This window comes from Furipterus horrens, unplaced genomic scaffold (assembly GCF_987537825.1).
Source record: "Furipterus horrens unplaced genomic scaffold, mFurHor1.1.pri manual_scaffold_1, whole genome shotgun sequence".
NCBI classification, from domain to species: domain Eukaryota; kingdom Metazoa; phylum Chordata; class Mammalia; order Chiroptera; family Furipteridae; genus Furipterus; species Furipterus horrens.
Window position 1 is genome coordinate 181,503,344 of NW_028327171.1, and position 16,864 is coordinate 181,520,207.

A 16,864-nucleotide genomic window follows, 5' to 3' on the forward strand; every position below is an offset into this window, starting at 1 on the left:
TCTAAGGTTTTGGTGGTATTAAGCAGTCAATTAGACAATATGAAGTATAAGGTTGGTGCAAAAATAATGTCCAATTTCAAGGTCCATTTTAAAAATGAAAAAGCCCATGATTATGAAAATATTTATACATTAACATAACCTCCTTTGCTTTCTAGAACTTCATTCTATCTGTCAACTAGCTTGTAAAATTCTTTAGGTTTTGAAGCAAAATATGAATCCAACCCATTTTCAATCTCTTCTCTTGATGTCAGCCTAAGACCTTCAAAATGGTTCTGTAGTCCCCAAAACAAGTGATAATCAGAAGGAGCAAGGTCAGGAGAATATGGAGGATGAAGCAATATTTCCCAATCAAGCTCTTTCGAGAAGTGTTTGGTGAGAACGAGCATTATGGTGATGGAAGATGACACCCTTTCTGTTGACTAAGGAGGGTCGCTTTTGGTTCAAAGCTGCTTTCAAATGACGAAGTTGTTCACGGTAAAGATTAGCAGTAATTGTTTGATTGTTGAACAGTTCGTAATGGACAATTCCTTCCATATCCCACCACACACTCAACATGATCTTTGGATAAAGTCCTCCTCTTGGTAGTTGAACTCTTCTTCCTCCTTGACTGACCCATGATCAGCGGCACGTAACATCATGGTAAAGGATCCACTTCTCAGCACCTGTAACAAGCCTACCTAAAAATGGTGTCTAAAGGTGTTGCCAAAGCAATGATTCACAACAAGCAACACACTGTTGCAGATTCTCCGGAGACTGTGTGTGTGGGACCCATTTTCCAACTACTGAAACCTTTCTGATCCTTTTCAGTTGGTTTAACAACTGTATGGCCTCCGTTAACTTGTTCTGCAAGTTCCCTAGAGGTAATGGTGGGGTATTCTGTGACAACAGCTTCCAACACTTCGGAATCAAGTTTTTTTTGGATGACCCTCTTTTGACTCGTTTTTCAAACTGAAATCCCCACTTTGGAAATGGGAAAACCACCTCCTGCAACTTCTTTCAGTCACTGCATCGTCTCCATAAGCACTCTGAATAGACTTTGCTGCTGTTCTTGCATTGGCACGTTTATGAAACTCAGAGAGTAAAACATTTCTAATATGGTCTTTAGATAGGACGAACATGGGTGCAAATATTGCGGATGGTTATGAACAATACTTCGATAATCTGAAAAAATAAGGTATACATTAGTCGGTGTGACATCAAAAAATTATAAGACGCACAAATGTAATAAATACGATCTAAAACTTTCTTTTAAAAAGGTTGGACATTACTTTTGCACAAACCTGATAGTAGTGGTGATTGTGGGCATCTTTTTGTAGTTCTTGACTTCAGGAGGGATAGCTCTGGTATTTCTCCCATAGGAAATATGGTAGCCTTAAGATTGACATAAAATATGTATAATCATAGAAAGGAAGTTTTCACCAACTCTTATTTTGAGTACTTAAAAAAAAAGAGTAGAGTTGATTTTTTTAATCAAATTCCTTTTCAATGACTTTGTATATAAACACAATTTTTATTAATATGCTAACATATGAATAAATTTTGTATTATTGAACTATTCTTATGTTCTTACACAAGTGGAGGGAGGAACCCATTGATTATTACATATTATTCTCTGAATGTGCTGTTTATTCATATTTTATTATGTTTTTGAATTGATATTCATAAGTAGAATTGATCATCTTTTTAATAATCTATTAGATTTTAATATCAGTGTTGTAATTTATAAAATAACCTGGAAGTCTTCATTTTTTAAAAATCTGGGACAGTTTAAATAGCTTTAAAATTATACACTCCTTAAAGATCCTTCTATGAAACTAGATAATGGTACTTTTGGTGGGTGGAGTAGATATTTGCAACACATATAAGCAATTAAATTAGTTTGCAATCACTTCTTTAGGATTTCCTTTAATTTGAACACAATTTTAGTATTATCTTAGAATGTTAACTTTGATATTCTTAACTATGCTTATCAGCTCCAACAGAGAGTATGATCACAAGGCAGGAGCCTCAAGAAACAGAGGAAATGTCATTGTGTTTGGAGACAGGAGTGGGCAGAGGAGTCTTATATCCACTTTGAAGAGAGGGATGCAGGAGAAGAGCTAGCCTCAGGGGAGGGCCAGTTTCCCCTTAGGGCCTGAAGGTGCAATACTTCTATGACAAAATGAGGATGTAAGAGATTATAATGGGATTAGGATTCCAAAGGTTGCAGTGAAGGGGGTTGAGATGAGGGATAATATTAGTGGGATTCACCAGGGCTGAGTAAACAGAAGGATGGGCATGAGGGAACTAGAGAAGGTAGGTGGTCTGAGTTGGGGTTAAGCACTTGCCTTTTCCCCTGTCCATGAGAGTTATGATTAACAATGATTCTCCTCCATCCAATTTGGTACAAACGCTTTTGGTGCTGTAACTGCCTAAGGGTCGCAGTCTGCCTGACCTGTCTCTGGCACTTGTTTGTGTATGTGCGCCTGGTGACAGTGGTGGAGCTGAAAGGCAAGGTCTCCTAGGAGTTTCTTGGGTGTTTTAGGTTGATGTGCATTATTGTTCTAAGCTCTGGTATTCTCACTTTCTATGGAAATGACTAATGACAATGGTATATTTGTGAGAGTATAAAATATTACCTCTTTAGTCATGAGCTAACCTGTTTGAACTCAGTGTCAGGAGATCTTTGTTGTTGTTGTTTCCATTGAATTCAGAACATGCCCTATTTTGATTTGTGAAGTAGGGCTGCTACAGTGTTGCAGTTCTGTCATTATTTGGCACTGAGTGGTACTCATTTCTTTGAGCTCCCTTTGTTTTGTGAAGCTTGGTGTTCCAAGTTCTCTTTTCCCCAAGGCCGGTGGCTGATGACTGCTTTGTAACCACATTCTCCTATCCAACATGACGTAAAGTAAGAGAGCTTGCCAATAACATTCAATATCTCAGACTGACAGATCACTTTCAGAAAAAAGGTTGAATTCAGTGACTTGCAAAACTAGACTTCTGGCATACATGGGAGGGGGAAATATCAAGCCAGTGAAGAAAAAAAATGCAAAAAGGTTCAAGCTGCAATAATCAATTCTTAAGAGCCATTGTTGGTGCCTTCAACATCTGTTCTTTTTAACTTTTCAAACTGCTGTCATTTTCTGAAAACACCAAGGTATTACTTACTAGAATTTGCCAATGCCAAACTAGAAGTAATGCCTGGGTTTAGAGTTGAGACATCTCTCTAGAGCCAGGCATTTCCACTGATAGTGGAAGTTCGTTTTCAAAGATACAGATGTGAACTTTTGAAGATGGACAGTCAGGAGCCAGTTGATCTTTCCATGGATCTAGTTTTGATGTGACTTTCAATCTCAGATTACTTTGATCTTTTTGGTTGCTGTCTCTTAAATTAAGGTACTTTGCAAACAGCTTCACATTGAAAGGCCTCAGAGTGGGTTGATGATATGGTTCCTTCTGAACTGCTTTTGGACAGTGTTTTGTTACCCCCATGTTCTACTCCTATCTAGTTTTTCCTACTTGCCTGATAGCACTAGGTCTAGAAGAAGGTTGTTTTTTTTTGTTTGTGTGTTTGTTTTTAAAAGCCATTGCCACAGGCATATTAGTCCATGTTCTTCTTTGGGGATCCCCTGCATCAAAATGCCAAGCCCAAAATATTAATTTATCGGCCTTTTCTTTATAGTCCTTATGAAAATTGCATACTTTAGCATATCCTGTGCTGAAATACTTTGAAATTTGTTTTCTTCCATGATGTTTACAAAATATGAACATGTGCTGACTTATGCAATGGGAAACAAATTAGAAACTTAGGATATACTTCTTTTTCATTTAAAGCAAATATGGCTAGACTTTTGTGTTTGATCCACACTAAGTGACATTAAGACTAAGTGTTTTATGTAATTAGCTCTCTTCATTTGATGTTTTTAAAAAGAGGAATAGGATTTGAGAAATTAAAGATAAATAGTAAATACTAACTACAAAAGAATTTCAGTATGAGGAATAACAAATGTTTGAGAGATTCCAAGACAAATAAAGTATATTAATCCCATGCATTAATAACATTTAATTCTTAATATAACAGTACTTTCTTTTATGATGCCACATGTCCATTTGCATTACTTAAAAGTCTAGTCATACTTGCTTTAAATCAGAAATAAATATATCATAGTCCATATTGTTTGCCTAAATGAAACCATGGTTTCATTCAGTTAAATTCTGTAAATATATTGTTAATAATTATTTTAAAAGTCAATCCTATTTACTCTTATATAAAATAAGAATTATGTTATGGAACAGTAAAAGAACCACTATATAAAACATGAGTATAGACACTTACTACAAAATATATAAAAGATTAAAAGGAAATATATCAAAATATTAAAAGGTTTTTTTTTGAAAGACATGATCATTTTTTTTATTCTACTTAATCTGAAAAGAACTCATAGAATTAATTTAATTTCTAGTCAATCACTTATAGTCTTAAATGAAACAAAGTTAATAAAATACTGACATATGAAGAATGCTTAAATGTAATCTTAAATGATTCATTAAAAAATCCTTGATTTACAGATGAGCAAAGACTTAAAAATTTTTAAAGCTTTCCAATTATTTAGGGACAAAACCAGGGCTTTAATTCATTTATCTTAATTATTGTATTTACAATTAAATTAAACTTTTTCCTTAAAAATATACATGATGAAGCCCTAGCTGGGTGTCTCAGTTGCTTGGAAGTGTCATCCTGTATACCAAAAAGTTTGTGGGTTTTATCCCTGGTTGGGGCACTTAGGGAGGCAACTGACTGATATTTGTCACACAGATATTGCATGTTCTCTCTCTCTCCCTCCCCCTCCCTGCACCCCACCCCTCCACCTCTGTAAAAGCAATAAACATATCCTCGAGTGAAGATTTTTTTCACTGTGTGTGTATATATGAGATATATATATATACACACATACATACTCACACACAGTGAAAAGTGAAGGTAAATACGTATGAGGAGGGAAAACAATTTAATCAATTGTCAATGGTCAACTCAGAGCTCTCAGTTCACCTTTTATTTATAGAAAGGGTAATTTTCTGAGGCTGCTAGTTAAGGATAATGCTAAATTAGGACTCAAGCCTTGCTTCATTCATTCTTTTTTTTTTCAGATTTAATGTGTTTTATTGATTAAAATAGTACATTTGTGCCAATTTCCCTTCCCTCTGCTCCCCTCCACCCGGTGGCCCCCCTCCCTCCAGTTGTCCCCCCCTTTTAGATTATGTCCATTAGTTGTGCATACAGTTCCCCCCAACCTCTCTCCGTCTATTCCATTCCCTCCTACCTTGATCCCCAATTCCTATATCATCTCCCTCCCTTTCCCCATTCTCCCTCCCTGTTGACCTCCCCCCAATATGCTTCCCGTACCCACAGTTCCTTTTCCACTCTCGTTGCCTGTTTAGTTTGCCTTTGTTTCATCTCCCTAGCTTCTGTTTTTTAAACCAGTCCCTTTAATATCTCATATAACAGTGGTTTGGATCTAATGAACTCTTTCAGTTTTATTTTGTCCTGGAAACACTTTCTCTGTCCTTCTATTCTTTTGTCCTGGAAACACTTTCTCTGTCCTTCTATTCTGAATGACAATTTCGCTGGATAGAGTATTCGTGGTTGTAGGTTTTGGATTTTCATTACTTTGAATATTTCTTGCCAGTCCCTTCTTGCCTGCAGGGTCTCCCTTGAGAAGTCAGCTGATAGTCTAATTGGGACCCCTTTGTACATAATTCTTTTCTTCTCTCTTGCTGCTTTTAAGATTCTCTCTTTATCTTTAATTTTTGACATTTTGATTATAATGTGTCTTGGAGTGGTTCTCCCTGGGTCCAGTCTCTTGGGAACTCTCCTTGCTTCCTGGACCTGCAAGTCTATTCCCTTCCCCAAGTCTGGGAAGTTCTCCTTTATTATATTTTCACTCAATTTTTCAAGTTCTAGTTCATCTTCCTCATTCTCTGGCAAACCAATGATTCTTATGTTGGGCCTTTTATAGCTGTCCCAGAGGTTTCTGATCCACTCATTGTTGCTTCCCATTTCCTCTCGCTGCATTGGTTGACTGTTGTTCCTTCTCCATATTCCAGTTTGTTGAAATGAACTCTGGATTTTTTTTCCTCACCATCTGTCTCGTATGCGGTTTTGTTCCTTTCGTTATGAAAGTTTTTCGCTTCTTTCTTATCTTTTTCCTGCTCTTTTGTGAATTCTGTAAGCCACCTGATAACAATGGCCCAGAACTGAGCCTCTGACAGGTTTCTTATCTGTTCATCTGTCAGGTTCTCTATCTGTTGCCTGGTGAGTTGTGTCACCGGGATTTCTATAGTTGTCTGCCTCATTTTGACAGATGCGTTTTGTTTTCTTGGGCCGGCCGGGGGCAGTGCCTGTGTACGCGTCACAAGTCAGCGACCGGCGCCTGTCTGCGACCTATTTCGCAGCCCTGTGGTGCTTTCTTTCTTTGGGGGCGGGGGTCCAAGATGGATTCACACAGTTATTCAGCTAGGAGACCGGGATCCGTCCTCCCGCCCCCCCCTGGGCCTCACTTTTCAAGGCGATGCGGTGGCCGCTCTCCCCAGCGCTGGGGTCGCGCACTGCCAGGGGCTTGACTGCCGCCGGGATTTTTCGCCGCCCCGCCGCTCTGCAAACAGCTTTGCCCTCTTTAACTCTTACCTGCCCAAATGGCACCGCTGGTTTATAACTTCATATGTTGGGCTTCCGTGTAGTTTTATTTTCTGGAATTTCTAGTTATCCTTTGTTTTGAAGTAGTTGTATTCCTCTCTAGTTGTAGAGGGAGACCTAGCGTGTCCGTCTAAGCCTCCATCTTGGCCGGAAGTCCCCGCTTCATTCATTCTTGCTTTTATTGTTGCGGGAATAGCCAGATACCCAAAGTTGTTTGCCAGTGCTGTCAGCTGCTGTAACAGCAGGGAACCAGCTGTGGAGGAGAAACGGAATTTTAGCTGCTCTGGAGAAGAAGCTTCCACTAAGTTCAGCGATGGTGCTGTGCTTGAGGGAAGACCTTACACCAGGAAATCCTTGCATCCAGGAATGATCAATAACATTTCCTATGGTGACCTATCAACTAATCATTTTGTTTACCTTTATCAGCCCATGTGGATGGTCCAATGTGCTTGAACCTAGAATGTAGTGTGTGCCAGTCTTTAAAAGTTGTTTCTTTACTCTATCCAAGTGACACACTTATTATTGAATAGACATTCCATCTAAAATTATACTAACTTACTTTCCATAAACAACACATCTGGACTTCTCAAGCCTACATTCTAAAGAAGTAGCAAGTGGACTGTAGGCATAGCCATTCCTTTTTTCTTTTTTTAAACTATTGTCATGTTATCTTGTGGTGAGATCTGTTAGACTCACTATGAAACAGATTATTCATTTTTATTTTTGTTGATCTTTCATCAGCCTTTGACTCCTAGGGCAGCAGGAATCAGCTGTGAGATGAAACTCAGCAGCTCACTATAGAGCCCCCAGCACCATTACAACTATTTCTGCAGAAGCAAGGACCAAGCCATGTATGTATTCTCTTGTTGCGTAAGAAAATAATTGCCAGTACATTAAAATAGGAATGTGTTCTGGACTTGCTTTTGGATAAACAGCTTACTTTTTTTTTCTCAGCCACCAAAAGGAAAAGACCTATAATCAGATGATATGAGTTTATTATCAGGAACCAGGAGTGACCTTAGAAGACTACTGGTTCTACTTTGTAATCACTGCCAGAAAAAAAGAAAATGATTTCAGATCGATTATTCCAAAACCAGGGTGACATCTCACCTGGTTTGTACTTGATAGATCTATTAATCCAGTTTCCTAAATAATACGAGTTGCTACCTAGGGTGCTCCCTTTCGGCAGAGAAGACATGAGGTTTAAACCCAGAGAATCCTCTGGATTAAGATGGCTAACTGAGCACACCTGTTTACTTCCCCAAATTCTACCCTCACCTTCTCTACACCTGCTATCTAGTGGAGTGGAGATTAACAAGCATAGGCTGTAGAAAATAGAAAAGTTATTTTCTTTAAAAATTTAAGTAGTGATATGAGTAAATTTTTTATTCTAATACAATAAACTTTTTTAAATTGGTAAGTTGGTTATGCTTATATTGGTTTTATGATAACTTTTTGTTTAAGCAGAATATTCTTCTCCTCAACCACCCTAGGGAAAAAATGGAGTAAAAATTTTTTTAAGAAAACGAAGGCCTACATGTAGAACTTATACAGGAGATAAACTTGTGATGAAAACTCTATGAAAAGAAGCTTTGGAAAATAAAGTATAATTGCTTATAGAGCCACAAAGGCAACATCTTAAAGAAACTTTTTTTTTTCTTTTTCCAGGTGTCTTTTTTTTAATTATTATTTTTTTTATTTTGGTTTTTCAATTACAGTTGTCCCCTTTTCCCCTAATTTCTCTCCCCCACCCAACCCACCCCGTCTCCTGCAATCATATCCCTCCCCATTGTCCATGTCCATGAGTCTTTTATACAGGTTCTTTGACTAAACCCTTCCCTTACTTATCCCCCTTCTCTCCCTCTCCCCTCCCCCCTATTGACTGCTATTCTGCTCTTTGTTCTATTTAGTTCCTTTGTTTGTGTTGTTCTTTAGTTTCCTGTATTAGGTGATATCATACGGTATTTTTCTTTCTTTGCCTGGCTTATTTCACTAAGCATAATTCTCTCTAGTTCCATCCATGTTGTTGCAAATGGCAGGAGTTCCTTCCTTCTTTCTGCTACATAGTATTCCATTGTGTAGATGTACCACAGTTTTTTGATCCACTCATCTACAGATGGGCACTTAGGTTGTTTCCAGCACTTAGCTATTGTAAACAGTGCTGCAATGAACATAGGGGTGCATAAGTTCTTTTGAATTGGTGTTTCAAGATTCTTCGGGTATAATCCTAGTAGTGGAGTCGCTGGTTCAAAAGGCAGTTCCATTTTTAATCTTTTGAGGTAATTCCATACTGTTCTCCATAGTGGCTGCACCAGTCTGCATTCCCACCAACAGTGCAGTAGGGTTCCCGTTTCTCCACATCCTCGCCAGCACTTGTTGCTTGTTGATTTGTTGATCATGGCCATTCTGACAGGTGTAAGGTGGTATCTCATTGTGGTTTTTTGCATCTCCCTGATGGCTAATGATGTTGAGCATTTTTTCATGTGTCTATGGACCTTCTGTATGTCCTCTTCAGAGAAGTGTTTGTTCAGGTCCTTTGCCCATTTTTTAATTGGGTTGTTTGTTTTCTTGATGTTGAGTCGTATCAGCTCTTTATATATTTTGGAAATCAGTCCCCTGTCTGTGATGTCATTGGCAAATATGTTTTCCCATATGGTTGGTTTCCTTTTCATCTTGCTGATGTTTTCTTTTGCTGAGCAGAAACTCTTTAGTTTGATGTAATCCCATTTATTTATTTTTTCCTTTATTTCTCTTGCTTTAGGAGATGTATCCGTGAAGAGATTGTTACATGAGATATCTGATATTTTCTTGCCTATGTTTTCGTCTAAGACTTTTATGGTGTCACGGCTTACATTTAAGTCTTTGATCCATCTTGAGTTTATTCTCGTGTGTGGTGTAATTTGGTGGTCTAGTTTCATTTTTTTGCACGTCCCTGTCCAGTTCTCCCAGCACCATTTGTTAAAGAGGCTCTTCTCACTCCATTTTATGTTCCTTCCTCCTTTATCAAAGATTAGTTGACCATAGAGGCCTGGGTTTATTTCTGGACTCTCTATTCTGTTCCACTGATCTATATGTCTGTTCTTATGCCAGTACCAGATTGTTTTGATCACAGTGGCTTTGTAGTATTATTTGATATCTGGTGTTGTGATTCCTCCTGCTGTGTTCTTCTGTCTCAAGATTGCTTTTGCTATTCGGGGTCTTTTTTGGTTCCATATGAATTTTTGGAGTGTTTGTTCTAGGTCAGTGAAATATGTCATTGGTATTATAATAGGGATTGCATTGAATCTGTAAATTGCTTTGGATAGTATGGCCATTTTGATGATGTTGATTCTTCCCATCCAAGAACATGGTATTTGCTTCCATTTATTTGTTTCTTCCTTAATTTCTTCCTTCAATGTTATGTAATTTTCAGAGTACAGGTCTTTTATCTCTTTGGTTAAGTTTACTCCTAGGTACTTTATTTTTCTTGTTGCTATAGTAAATGGTATTTTCTTTTTTGTCTCTGTCTCTGCTATTTTATTGTTGGTGTACAGAAATGCCTTAGATTTCTGTATATTTATTTTGTACCCTGCGATTTTGCCAAATTCACTTATTATATCGAGTAGTCTTTTAGTGGAGTTTATTGGATTTTCTAGGTATACTATCATGTCATCTGCATATAATGAAAGTTGTACTTCCTCTTTCCCAGTTTGGATGCCTTTTATTTCTTTTTCTTGTCTGATTGCTGTGGCTAGGACTTCCAACACTATGTTGAAAAGGAGTGGAGAGAGTGGACAGCCTTGTCTAGTTCCTGAGTTCAGGGGGAATGCTTTCAGTTTTTGTCCATTGAGTATGATGTTGACCTCAGGCTTCTCATATATAGCCTTAATTATGTTAAGGTATGCTCCCTCTATTCCCATTTTGCTGAGTGTTTTCATCATAAATGGGTGTTGTACTTTATCAAATGCTTTTTCTGCATCTATTGATATGATCATGTGATTTTTCTCTTTCATTCTGTTTAGGTGATGTATTATATTTATTGATTTGCGAATATTAAACCATCCTTGCATCCCTGGAATGAAGCCCACTTGATCATGATGTATGATCTTTTTGATGTATTGCTGGATCCTGTTTGTCAATATTTTATTGAGGATTTTAGCATCGACGTTCATCAGTGATATTGGCCTGCAGTTTTCTTTCTTTTTTGTGTCTTGACCTCTTTTGGGGATTAGGATAATACTGGCTTCATAGAAAGAGTTTGGGATTTTCCCCTCTTCCTGGATTTTTTGGAACAGTTTGAGGAGGATAGGAGTTAGTTCTTCCCTGAATGTTTTGTAGAATTCGCCTGTGAAGCCATCCGGTCCAGGGCTTTTGTGTGCCGGGAGATTTTGGATTACTGTTTCAATTTCCTTTTTTGTTATTGGTCTGTTCAGACTTTCCACTTCTTCTTGATTCAGTTTTGGAAGGTTGTATGTTTCTAGAAATTTGTCCATTTGTTCTAGATTGTCAAATTTCTTGTCATACAGTTGTCTGAAGTAATTTCTAACTATCATTTTTATTTCTGAGGTATCAGTCGTGATTTCTCCTCTTTCATTTCTGATTTTGTTTATTTGGGTCTTCTCTCTTTTTTTCTTGATTAGACTGGCTAGAGGCTTGTCGATTTTGTTTATTTTTTTGAAGAACCAGCTCCTAGTTTTGTTGATCTTTTGGATTGTTTGTTTAGTCTCTATGTCATTTAGTTCTGCTCTGATCTTGATGATTTCGTTCCTTCTTCTTGCCCTAGGCTTTGTTTGTTGTTGTTGTTCTAGTTCTTGTAGCATTATGGTTAGGTTTTTTATTTGAGATTCTTCTATCCTTTTCAGATATGCCTGTATTGCTATGAACTTCCCTCTCAGGACTGCTTTTGCTGTGTCCCACAGGTTTTGGGCTGTTGTGTGCTCATTATCATTAGTTTCTAGAAATTGAAACAATTTCTACTGTGATCTCTACCAGAACATTTATAAGGATTGAGGTAAGGCCTTGAGGCTTTATATATGTTTTTTGTTTTCTCCAGTCAGTAAAATTAGAATGATAATGCCCCCGTGTATACAAAATACCAGGACAAAACTAAGCTGACTATTTAATAGTCTTGTTTAAAGTTGATTGATACTAAAAACAATTTGAAGGTAAATTCTGATAGACCTATCAAAGTATTCCTTTGGAGTTTGATTATTTGAGGTGTTGGGCACATGAGAGCAATTTTTAAGAGACATTTTAATGAATATATTTCTTGTCTGGAAAACAATGATTGTAAATTTATAATTTTGAGTGGTTATATATTTGTCTAGATATTTGAGAGTAAATTTATTTTTTATCCCCTAGAAAGAAAAATAATAAAAGTTCTTATATAATCAAATACTTTTAAAAATAAGCAGAATAATTCATTTTAGTAAACATGAGCAAGGTGGTTTTAAGGTTGAAACAGATCATCTTGAAATAAACATCATACAGCTGGCGTGTTTTTTGATCGTATAGTTTTAGAAATGTGATTTTTAGTAAGTCAACCAGGAGATCTCAAGTCTTGCAAAATTGAGTCTTGTCCTGTGATCTTGGCCTGGAATTCAGAGTTCTCTGTAATATATTTACAACTTCCTTTAGTTTTCATCTATTTGACATATCTTTAGTTCCTACTTAGTGCCTAGGAATTTGGGATACTTAAATGAAAAGATATTATTTCCACCATTTGAGTGATGATACATAAATGCAAACCATTCATTACAATTAAGTATTTATTGGTATGGAAACATATATAAAATGTAATGGGAAGATAGGAGAAGATGTCCTAAATCAATGAATTCGATTATAACTAGGTTCTTTGCTACTAATTGAATGGACTCTTGTTTTCCCATTTTAAGAAAAAATAAGAATTTTAACAAATAACATTATACTAAATTCTGGTTTGCATTTTGTACCCCAAATTTTTGAAACAATGATTTGGGGGATTAAGATTGTATTTATGAAATTTTTTCAGCCATAACTTAGAAAGGGAGCATGAGAGACTTTGAAAAGGTAAGACTCTAAGATATATAGACATAGCATTGTGTTCACAACTGCTGAATGAGAGCCCTGCTGACAGTGTAGTGACCCTGATTACCTCAGATTATTTTTTTCAATTTTTACCTGTGAGACAAAATAGGTTAACTGGTAATTTGTAGTAAAATAATAAACAAAAACCTTGCTTTGTCTCCTTGCAAGATTCTATTAGAAAAACTTAGTTCTGCAATTCAACAGGAAGCAGATGTTTTGTTTCAGTGTAAAAGAGTATATACCTCTTAAAAATAAAGTTGAATCAAATTAATGCCTATTTTTAGAATCTAGTATTTGAGAGATATCTTTTAAAAGACAGTAATTAAATCTACCATATGTTTGTTTCTTTGTTACTTTATTTTTATTATTTACACTATTACAAATGTCCCCATCTCCCTCCCCCTGTGCCCACCTCTCCCTGCCCTTGCCCACTCTTCCCTCTGGCCATCACCACACTGTTTACTATAAATTTTAACAATCCTTGAGATAAGAATTATTTAGGCATTTTCAATTATTTTATTTAATTATGTATTTCTGAGTTAATGTTATTAGCTCTTGGCTGGGCAGGTTTTGAATCTAGGAAATATGGAAAGATTTTCATAGGTTAAAAAGAATAATTTAACTTATATTCATTGATGTGGCTCTAATCCTGGTGAACAGTTGCAGTTTTGGAGCTAGCATAAATAATGATGCTATGAATATTCTTGTCTCTTGTTGCATATATTTAGCTTTAGGTGATAACACCAAGCATTTTCCAAAGTGTCTGTACCAATTTTTCCTCCCATTTACAGTATATAAGAGTTCCAGTTGTTCATCATCCTAACCAACACTTGGTGTTTCAGTGTTTCTAATGGGTATATAATGGCATTTTATTGTGGTCTTACTTCATAATTCTGTAGTGACTAATAAAGTTGAGTAACTTTTCATATATTTATGAGCCATTTAGATATCCTCCTTTGCAAAGATTTTAGCCTGTTTTTAAAAACTGGGTTATCTGTCCTTTCCTTGCAGGAGTTCTATTTACTTTATACATGACTCATGTGTAAAATAACTTTATTACAAATAACTTTACCTGTGATAAGTTATGCATTTTAATTCTTAATGATATCATTTAATGAAAAAAGTTATTTTCATATAATATTACTTATCAATATTTTTCTTATGAATATGCTTTTGTGTTATGGTTAAGAAATATTTGCCTACCCAGGCTCATGAAAAAATACTAATATGTTGACAGGTTATATTTCAGTACTTAGATGCTGTCTTTGACCTTTTATCAATTCTGTGGAAAGCCAGCTATCAATATGATTGTTGTTTTTTGAACATGGTGTCTATATTTTTCTTCTTTTGCTCTGAGATTTCCTAATTGTCTTTGGTTTTCAGCAGCTTTACTAGAATGCACTTAGATGTTATTTTATTAGAATTTATCTTTCCTGGTACTAATAAAAGAGCTGGAATCTGTGGCTTGATGTTTTTCATGATTTTGGAAATTTCTTCACCATTATCTATTCAAATATCACTTATGCCCTATTCTCTCTCTCCTCTGTTTCTAGAACTCCAATTTCACACATGATACACATTTTCATGTTGTCCCCTAAGTCTTTTATATTTTTTCATTATTTTTCATCTTTTTAAAGTTTCATGATTTAGTCTGGATATTTTATGTTGTCCAAATTTTCATCTTCATATTCCTTTCATTAGTTGTGTCTAGTCTGCATTCAGTCTCTCTGTTTTTGAGTTCTTATTTTAGTTACTGCATTTTTCAGTTCTCAAACTTCCATTTGATTTTTAAAAAGTATATTCTATATGGTTTTCTATTTTTGGCCATATTAAATAATCATAGTTATTTTATATAGTATATCTGAAACTCTTTTAGATTTTTTCCCCATTTTCCCTTAGTCTTTCTTTGGTCTTTGGTCTTTAAAGGGTGAGTGATAATTTTTAATTGAAAATTGTAGGAATAATCTAGATTCTAAATTGTGCTTTTGCAGCCTATTAGGCTGGAAAAAGCCACATAATGAATTGAGCCCATCAAAGACAGGATTTAGTATTTACAAGTGGATTTATTTTTAATTTATTCCTGATTTATTCTGGTCATTCCTAGAGTGTACCTCTTCAGCAGTTCCAACTGAAAGCCAGAAGTGTTTGCTTGGGTCCCTCCACTTGGATGATTCCCGAACCAATTTTTACTCCCAAACTCCATAGGATAATTGAAAGTACTGTTCAGGTTCTCTGCCTCTTGGCTGTTACTTACAAATGAACAAAGGTCTCAACTGATGTTCTGCACAAAATGTTCAGGCTTACTTATCACCATGTCTGTTCTAATCAGGGTCTTGGCTCCTTGAGTTTTGGCTGCCCTGGTAGTTCTTAGATACTTTCAGTCTGATTGTTTTTCCTACACAAATTTCACAGTTGTTTTCATTGGGAGAGTTGGTTTAATACAAACTATTCTACTATAATCAGGAGTAGAAGTATGTCGTTACTTACTTGTTCAAGAAATACTTTTAATGCCTGCTGTATGCCAGGTACTGTTATTCTATGAACTGGTACATAATATTTGAACTCTTTTTATGGAGCTCACATTCTAGAAAAGTCAGATAACATAAAAACAAATAAGTTAATTTCAAGTAGTGATAAAGGCTGTGAAGGAAAGAAACAATATCATGTGTGCAAGAGTAGCTGGCTATAGAGGAAAAAGTGAAAGAATAGTCAAGAAAGTCTTTCCCAAACAGGTGGCACCTGAACTGAGATATGAAAGACGTGAAGGTGATAGCCAAGTGAAAACTAGGAAAAACGGAGGAAACAGAAAGTATGAAGACCCTGAGGTGGAGAAGACACAAGTATGGCTAAGACTTAGTGGGACAGGGACTGATTGTGTAAGATGAGAAGAGGTAATCCAGGCAGGGTCTACTGCATGGGCAACAGCAGACCCTCCATATCACCCTGCCCAGGCTCTGTAGCTTCAGCTTCACTGGAGAGGACACCCCAGCGTCATCGCAAGATGTCGATTCAACACGGGAGGAGACAGATACCGTGTCACTCCCGAGTCGGACTGCACAGCCATTCTCGGTGGTGCAGATAGACTCTTAAGAAGCTACACCATCGTCTCTCGAGACGGACGGCTGCCGATACAATACGATAATCCAGGCAACAGCTAGTGAACTATATATAACGGGAGGAAGGGAAATGTAAGTTGGAGAACTGAAAATGACTTGTAAGTTTCTGGCTTTAGCCACTAGTTATCACTTACTGAACTGGAAAGGACCAAAGGAGGAACATGCTTGGAGAATGGGCGTCAAGAATTCTGTTTCTGACAGGTTAAGTTTGAGGTGCCTGCCAGGCATCCAAGCAGAAAAGTTATGGCAGCACATGTAAATCTAGGAGTTACTGGCATAAAGATGATATTAAAGCAATGCCAATGGATATGCTCAAGTAATGAAATATCGAAGAAAAAGAAGAGAACCTACACTAGGACTTGGGGAACAACACTATTTAGGGATTAAACAGAAGAGTAGGAGCAGCCAGAGACAAGAAACGATTGTCACATAAGCTGCAAGTGCTCCAGGCAGAAGGGACTGGTCAGCCCTTAGGCATGCACTCAAAATTAAGGTGGGTACCAAGAAACATCCATTGAATTTCACAGTACAGGGCACACTGGTGATTTTGACAAGAGCAGGCATCTTAGGAGGGTGGGGTCGGAAGCCAGAGTGGAGTATGCTGAAGAGCAAACGGGGAGCAAACGGGGAGCAAACGGGGGCTTCGAGCTCTAGCAAAATGAAGGCTCAACTAATACACACCTTGTCACTCTCTAAGCACCAAGCAGTCTGTTTTCATTCAGATAACAGATGTAAATGTATCGTGGTCTCACCAGAAAGAAACATAAACTTCCAGGTACTTCCCACCACAGAAGAAACTGGAGACTAGACCTGTATGTACAGGAGCTGACACCAAGGGGGCGGGATGTTAAACTCTTATTTGGAGCTTTTCCCTAGTTTGTGTCACTGGACATTTAACTACATTTGGAGAACCCGAATGGATCTAGAGAAGCCTGACAAATGTAACTAAAAGAAATCCTATGAATATAAACGTCTAACCACTGGGTTGCACGCCTCCAACTGATATAATGTTGTACGCCAACTGTAATTG